This window comes from Mus caroli, unplaced genomic scaffold (assembly GCF_900094665.2).
Source record: "Mus caroli unplaced genomic scaffold, CAROLI_EIJ_v1.1 scaffold_17222_1, whole genome shotgun sequence".
In the NCBI taxonomy this organism is placed as follows: domain Eukaryota; kingdom Metazoa; phylum Chordata; class Mammalia; order Rodentia; family Muridae; genus Mus; species Mus caroli.
The window spans coordinates 12,384-21,430 of NW_018391357.1; the positions used below are offsets into that span (position 1 = coordinate 12,384).

Consider the following 9,047-nt stretch of genomic DNA (forward strand, 5'->3'; position numbering starts at 1 on the left):
TTATTTATTTTTAAAATTTTTAATATTTTTTATTATGTATTTTTCTCAATTACATTTCCAATAGTAAAAACATATATAACATATTTTGATATAGTATTTTTGGCTCCACATAATTGTCATACATTCTGCAAGAAAAAATGCTTGTATCAAGATTTAGGCTTCCTGCTCTTCTTGTAAGCGGCCAGAGGTCACCTGCCAAGATGGTACGCTACTCTCTTGACCCAGAAAACCCCACAAATCATGCAAATCAAGAGGGTCAAACCTTCGTGTTCACTTTAAGAACACCCGGGAAACCGCCCAGGCCATCAAGGGTATGCATATCCGCAAAGCCACCAAGTATCTGAAGGATGTCACTTTAAAGAAGCAGTGTGTGCCATTCCGGAGGTATAATGGTGGAGTCTGTAGGTGCACCCAGGCCAAACAGTGGGGCTGGACACAGGGTCGGTGGCCAAAAAAAGAGTGCTGAATTTTTGCTGCACATGCTTAAAAAATGCCGAGAGTAACGCTGAACTTAAGGTTTTAGATGTAGATTCTCTAGTCATTGAACACATCCAGGTGAACAAGGCACCTAAGATGCACCTACAAATCTACAGAGCTCATGGCCGGATTAACCCATACATGAGCTCCCCCTGCCACATTGAGATGATCCTCACTGAGAAGGAACAGATCGTTCCAAAGCCAGAAGAGGAGGTTGCACAGAAGAAAAAGATATCCCAGAAGAAGCTGAAGAAACAAAAACTCATGGCCCGGGAATAAATTCAGCATAAAATAAATACAGATAATGTTAAAAAAAAAAAAAAAAAAAGATTCAGGCTTCCTTATTTACTGCTCATTTTTTTTTTCAGAACTGTTAAACCAACTGCAGTTAATATTTTAACTGATATTAAAATGATTTTTTTCCTTTCATTCCATTTTTGGGGGGTGGTATAGAGGTTTGTAAATGTATGTGCAATGCTTTTAATGACTTGATGGTATTTGATCTCCAGGAGCTAGAGTTATAGTCAGTTGTGATCCAAACAATGTAGATTCTAGGAACAAAATTTGGGTCTTCTTAAAGAGCAGCAAGTCTCCTTAATTCTGTATACCCATAATTGCTTTAAAAATCTACTAGACATCACAGGCTATCAAACAAACAAACAAAAACAAACAAACAATAAAACAAATGAACAAAAAACAAAACAAACAAACAAAAATACAATGCCAGGAATGGGTTAATTCTTTTGGAGTTGTTGGCCAATAAGGTCTCATAGACACCCTTCCTTTCCCCCCAAATAAATAAATTACACAGTATTGCCATTGCTATTGGTTGAATTTCAGAATTTGCTGAAGAAAACACATACTTAAGTCATAGAACATAGAGAAACCAAGCTTTTTCTTACTTAGAAGCATCACCCCTACTGGCTCATTATCAATGTGCTCGAAGAGCTTATGTAAGCTACCAAAGCAGAAAAGTGGTCATGAATCATAGTCATCTTTAGATCTTGCAAAATACAACAATGGCTGGTTTTACAAGATATGCCCACTGGTAAAACTGCTGCACAAACATCACAGGAGCAGGGCTTAATTCCCACTCCAAAGATGAAACTTATATATGATATCATTTTGGACCAAACCTTATGGCTAGAGAAGTCATGGGCCCTAGAGAAGAATCTATAACAATAATGCTGCTAACATAATATTAAACTAACTGCTAATAACATCATTATTGCTATAGATCAATGCTTCACCCAACCCTTATCTGAGAAGGCTCTATTTGGAATAGATGGTGATAATGACTGCTCAAAATGCGGAGAATAAGAGACTACTAAATGTAACTTTAATTTTTTCAAATCCTATTTTTAATGATTGGTTCTTAAATGTTTTTAACTTCCCTTGTAGACCACAGTAGAAAGAAAGGATATGAGGGAAGTTTAGAAAGGTTCTTTGGAGAAAATCCTGTCTGTGTTTTCTGGAGATTGGCAGTTCAATTCACAGGTTAATAGGAAGCTGCAACTAGATCCACTCAGAAAAACTTCATGGATAAACCAGCAGTACAATTAGGTAGAGTCAAGGTAGCAATAGACATGACCTAGCAGAGACATCCAGGCCTCAGTCTTGGCTTCAGTCAGCAGGAGGGACCAGGAGGAAAACCAGGATAAATTCTCAGCTGTGCCTCTCTCAGGGAAACAAAGATGAGCAAAGAGTATACCTACAAGCATTGCACATCTAGCTTACCAGAAAGCCAAACTCTGTCTCCATCACTCTGATTTATGCCCTCCAAGCATTGCGTGTCCTCAAGATGCCTTGCCTCAGCACGTGTTTTCCCTCAGCATGTGTCAGTTTGATAGTTGTCTCAGCTCATGCATCGAATCAACCCTAGTCTACAGAGCCCTGACAATTGGAGCTCAACTCCACAATGTAAGGCAGATCAATACATGCATGATGTTAGTAAAGAATCCTTCATCACATGTTCTTTCACATATTTGCTTTAGCAGAACATCCTATCTCCGGTGTGTGCTCCAGTGAAATGGTCCTTCATGAGTTTGCCTTAGTCTTTCACCTGTGTCCACTTCAGGAAAACACTCATTTATCAGTCTTCCCCAACAAAACACCATCAATACAACTGCTTTTCCAAAGAACTCTTACATTTCTCCGTTAACTAATTGCTCAATCCAAAGGGAACATATATACTTCACCTTTCTCAAAGGCTTAGGAATAAATATAGAAGAGATGTTAAAATAGGAGGCAGTGGGTAACCACAAAAATCATCTGAACACAGCAGGCCAACAACCATACAAACTAATGGCAATTGTGATACCACTTACAAACCATGTGCAAACTCATGACACATCAATTCCCTGCTTGCAGAAAGGAGTTGGACATAAAATTACACCAGTGACTGTGGAGCAATTTATTGATAGCTGTTGGAAAAGAGAGACAGTTCTGTAAGAGTATAGCCACTAATAAGAAGACCACTCTCTGGTGGAAGATTGTACATCCAAAAATAGTTTGGCAGCACAAATTGATCTTAAGGCACGAATTAAAATAATAAAAGGAAGACAGAAATTCTGTTGAGTAGGGAAGGGTGTTAGATCTACAAAGAGGTGAAAGAGAGAATGAACATGATCAATATACTTTACTGTATGAAACACTCAAGGAACTACTAAAAAAATCTCCACCAGGTAAATTTAGTATGTATATGTGCAATTTTTAATCAAAATCTGCACAATAAAAAGTTAATTTTTATCCAGGCAGTGATAAAGGTAATATGGTTATAAAAGCAAAAAATAATTAGGCAATGGTATCTCTAAATAAAATTTTTTAACTTCTTATTATCCCTAGATACAGCAGGACTATTTAATATATAGAAGCTATCACATAGAATTGTGTAATATCATAATGTTATGGTTTAGGTACAGTTTATCTGTATTGAGTCCTTGGTCCTTGTAATGATATTACAAATAAAGAACTTAGTAGTAGCAGCAACTTTATTTACAGATTCCCATTGTGACTATATATCTGCAGTGTGATAGTTGTTAATTTCCTTAAATGTGGATTCAGCAAGGCTGTATACATCTTAGTAAGACCCTGGGGGTATTTTTGGAGAAGGGCTACATAAAGGGGGAAGTTTCCAATCACAGTGGTTGGAAACATTCTTCCATAACCCAGATACAAAGTTATCTGAGTGAAAGATCAATGCTGATTTCCAGTTTATCTTTTTTTTTTTTTTTTTTTTTTTTTTTTTTTTTTTTTTTTTTTTTTTGGCCAGATATACTGCTTACACTACACAGTTACTGCTGCTACTGCCATTTTTTGCTGATATCAAAATTCATCTCTCTTTTTTTTATTGGCTTTTCATTGTCAAAAAAAGACCAATGTTTTTGTAGAAATCATTCAGGGCTTCAGCACGACATTGTGTGGCTTTTGAGGTTACCAACCTCGTGTGTTGAGTAGTTACTGGAGTCTTATCGATCCTTGAAATCACTAGTCTAAACTGCATAAGCCAATCTAATTGGAAAATGCATCCATTTTATTGTCTCTCTTACTCTAGAGACCTTTGACTAATATACACATCATTGTAGGAAGCACAGCTCACAGAAAGCATTAGAAAAACAAGACTTGTTAAACAAAATGGCCTATTTTATTCAAAGGAAGAAAATGACTGATGCCTGGTCACCCAAAATGCTGGATTGGATTTTGCCTAACAACTTGGTGATATTTTCGTTGTTCTATAGAGCAAGCCTTTTTAAATCCCCCAATATTCTGAGCATTGTTTAGGCTCTTATCCAGAGCTTAAGTTTTCAGTGAATAGAACCCATCCTTATGAAAAAAGTACAACTTACTTTGCATCCTACATTAATATAATCTATCTTTATGCTTATTTACAATACCTTCTTCTTTAGGCTCTTGCCCCAAGCAGTGTTTATCAAACAAAAGAAGTTATATTTATTGTAAAGGTCAGAGTTGCTTATTCAATTTCTAAGGGAGTTTTGATGTAGTTGTACCTGAAACTTTCTAGTTACAACTGTCATGTAGAGACTTTTTCCCCAAAGTTTTCCTGTGTTTAGGTGCATAAGACCAATAAAATATGAAGTCAGACTCTGGAAACTTTGACCCAGGGCCTGCTTACATGAACAAAATTCTTTACTTCATGCAGATTGTTTTCCTGCCAGCCATGACATGTACATGTACAAATTTGCACATGTACCATGAAATAACATCAATTCCTGACCACAGATAAATTTAATAAGGATGGGCGTAAGAAAAGAAATCTCTCATTAGGCTAATAAAATTATTCTTATTGAAAACTGTAGTTGAGGTCCAAAGATAGGGCCAGTCATTATGGAGAAATCAGGATATCAAATATATTTATATGTATAAGATGACAATTTAGTTTTAATAAATTGAGTTATATTTCATGTTTTTAGGGAGAACTAATTAGGCACTTCATGACAGAAAAAAGGATCAGAAAGTATTACAATACACATAGACAAATATATCTAGAATGTACAGAGAAATGTCTAGATTCAAGGATTACAGGAATCCACTTTATTTTTACCATTATAATTCTTATAAATTGTCATATATGTTTATGATATATATCATATTAATCAATTTTACTTGGGTTTCTCTTCCATTCAATAACATTTGCTTTGAAAGAATATCCATCTACTTCATATTTAAAGAGCAGACAGTATGAGTTAAGACACATAGAAAATATTAAAAATGATATAGACATCAAGTGATATAGACATTTGATGGAACACCTTAGATTTATTCAAGATTTATTCACAGAGATGTAGAACATTGTATTTATATCACTGACAAAGGAAATTATTTTAATAATCCTAATTTTCCACAAATTAATTGTGAATATCCTGAATAGTATTATCTGTAGGATTTAGACAAATTATTATGAAAAAGTTAGACAATAAAACATAATATTAATGATAAATAATACCATTATTATAAATTAATCCAGAAGTCAGTGAATAATGATAAAATATAGAAAGCATATTAACTTTGATTCCCATTGTGTACTCAAATGCACAACACCCGCTGAAGAAGAGTGCAGTGAAATAAAAGGAGCTAGTATGGTTATTACTGATTTTAACTTTATTTTTTAAAATAATTTTTAATAATAAGCATGTGTTTTTTTTTAATTAAAAAAGAAGTTTTATAAATGAAATGAATGACATATGCCATGTATTTCTCTTTAAGACATACTATCATGTGTTTCTTTTATCTGTTCTATTAGTATATCTCTAGTCCTGTCTTTATCATCAATATCTCTTTTTAAAATATATATGCAAACTTTATTAGAATTTATTATACAAATAATTAATTTATTTAACATTGAGTGAGAGCCCTATTCAAGTGTATTGTGGTATTTGTGTGTGTATGCGTGTGAGTGTGTACATACTTATGCCTTCTAGATTATGAGAAAAAATGTGTTTAAATAGCTAGATGTGCTGGTACATGTCTCTAATTTCTCAATGAGAGAATTCAAAGGCAAGTGGATGGAATTAGAAAGTATCATCCTGAGTGATGTAACCCAGATACAAAGAACACACATGGTATGTACTCACTGATATGTGGATATCAGCCCCAAAACTCATAATATTCATGATACAACCCGTAGACCGTATGGAGCTTAGGATGAAGGAAGACCAAGGTGTAGATGCTTCAGTCCTATATGGGGGGGGGGGACTTGGAGGGAGAGAGGAGGGGGAGGAAACAAGGGGGTATTATCAGGTACTGGAGGGACAGGTGAGAGGTACACATGGTCAGGAAATTGAATAAAAATGTGTAGCAGGGATGATGAGGAAATGGGGATAGCCACTGGAGGGTCTCAGATGCCAAGGAAACAAGAGGCTCCCAGAACCCAATGGGTATGATTTTAGCAGTGAGGGAGAGATAGAACCTGTAGAGACCACCTCGAGTAGATAGGCACCTGGTCTAAGGATGGGGCCACCCATCCATCTCAAAGTTTTTAACCCAGAAATGTTCCTGTCTAAAGGAAGAACAGGAACAAAGAAAAAAATGGAGCAGAGACTGAAGGAAGGGCTATCAGGGAATGCCCCCACTTGGAGATTCATCTTGTCTGCAGACACCAAACCAGACACTGTTGCTGGTGCCAAGAGGCACTTGCAGACAGGAACCTGTTATAGATGCTACTTGGAAGGTTCAGCCAGCAACAGACTGCTGCTTGGAGCCAACCATCAGACTGAGCTCAGAAATCCTGATGGGGGAGCTGGGGGAAGGACTAGAGGAGCTGAGGGGGATTGTAACCCCATAGGAAGAACAACATCACATGATCAGACCACCCAGTGCTCTCAGGGACTAGACCACCAACCAAGGAGTGTCCAGGGAGGGATGCATGGCTCCAGATACATAGGTAGTAGAGGATGGCCTTGTCAGACATCAGTGGGATGAGTTACCCTTGGTCCTGTAGAGGTCTGATGCCCCAGCATAGAGGGATGTTGAAGGGGTGGAGCTGGAGAGGGTGGGTGGTTGGAGGAGCACCCTCATAGAGGAAAAGGGGAAGGAGGAGAGGGAGCTTGTGGGGTGGGGAGGTTGTTGGAAGTTAGCTGGGAAGTAGAATATCACTTGACATGTAAATGAATGGAATGATAAAAATTTTAAAAAATACAAGGTAGAGAAAAAAATCTTTTTTAAGAAGATGTTTTATTCTGGAATCATATATGTATATGAATGTATCAAGAACACAGATATAGTCATCACCAAATACGATGCTCCAATGATACATTTCATATGGTTTCTATAGAAAAGGAACAAGGTCCTATACTAAGAAACTTTTCAAATACATTGGTTGAAAACAAAATAAACAAACACTCCATAAACTGGGTAAAGCAGGAAGCAATTTCAGTCTGATGACATTCATAGCTTTTGGGTTGGTGGAAGGTAGCATTCTGTTCAATTAATATATTTCAAGAGAGCACATCTGATAGTCACAAGTTAGAGCAGAAACAGGGGTGGGAAATTAATGTCTAATAAGAGATTAAAGAGAGCTCAAGATAAATTTTAATTTGTCCCAGCACATGCAATAATGCAATTTATTCCACGATCTTTGAAGTTCTAATAAGTTAGTCAGCTTTTCAGAAGTATAAAACACCATGGCAGTAAGATATAACTTTCCTAATGTCTCTTCAATATCTTTCTTTCTTTTTTAAAAATTTGGATATTTTCTTTATTTACATTTTAAATGTTATCCCCTTTTCTGGTTTCCATCACTCACAGTAACTCACTATCCCATCCGTCCTTCACCTGCTCCTGTGAGGGTGTTCCTCTACCAAACCATGCACTCCCACTTCCCCACCCTTGATTCCCCTACACTGAGGCATCTATCAAGCCTTCATAGGACCAAGAACCTGCCTGACAAGGCTATCGTCTGCTACATAAGCAGTTGGAGCCATGTATCCTCCTTGGTTGATAGCTTATTCTCTGGGAGCTCTGAGGGGTCTGGTTGATTGATATTGTTGTTTTTCCTATGGGGTTGCAAACCCCTTCAGCTCCTTCCGTTTTTTATCTAACTCATCTATTGGGGATGCCATGCTCAGACCAATGGTTGGCTGTGAAGCATCTGCCTCTGTATTTGTAAGGCTCTGACAGGGCCACTAAGGAGACAGCTAAATCAGGCTCCTGTCAGCATGCACTTTTTGTCATCTACAATAGTATCTGGGTTTGGTAACTGTATATGGAATCCCCTATGTAGGGCAGTCACTGAATCAACTTTCCCTCAGTCTCTACTCTCACTTTATCTCATATTTCCTCCTGTGGGAATCTTGTTTTAATTCTAAGAAGGACTGAAGCACCCACACTATGGTTTTCCTTCTTCAGCTTCATGTGATCTGTGAAATGTATCTTGATTATTTAAATCTTTTGGGCTAATATCCATTTATCAGTGAGTACATACTATGCCTGTTTCTTTGTGATTGGGTTACCTCCCTCAGGATGATAATTTCTGGTTCCAGCCATTTGCCTAAGAATTTCATGAATTTATCATTTTTAATATCTGAGTAGTATTCCATTGTGTAAATGTACCACATTTTCTGTATCCACTCCTCTGTTGAGGGAAATCTGTTTTTTTTTTTTTTTCAACTTCTGCCTATTATAAATAAGGCTGCTATGAACATAGTGGAACATGTATTCTTAATACATATTGGAGCACTTCTGGGTATATGCCCAGGAGTGGTATAACTGGATCCTCAGGTAATACTATATCCAATTTTCTGAGCAATAGCTAAATTGATTTCCAGAGTAGTTGCACCAGCTTGCAATCCCACCAGCAATAGAGGTGTGTTCCTCTTTCTCTATATCACCAGCATCTACTATCACCTGAGATTTTGATTTTAGCCATTCTGACTGGTGTGAGGTATAATCTCAAGGTTATTTTTATTTGCATTTCCCTGAAGACTAAGGATGTTGAACATTTCTGAGGTGCTTCCCAGTCATTCAATATTCCTCAGTTGAAATTTCTTTGTTTACTCAAGAACATAACAGCAGAATCTGAGGAAATCCAAAACATCATCATATCCTACTACAAA

The 9,047-nt window shown here is 36.9% G+C and overlaps 1 pseudogene; it reads left to right on the forward strand.

Moving 5' to 3' along the window:
• The first annotated feature begins 200 nt into the window (after positions 1-200).
• LOC110289136 lies at positions 201-756 on the forward strand (annotated as a pseudogene).
• Positions 757-9,047: the final 8,291 nt, after the last annotated feature.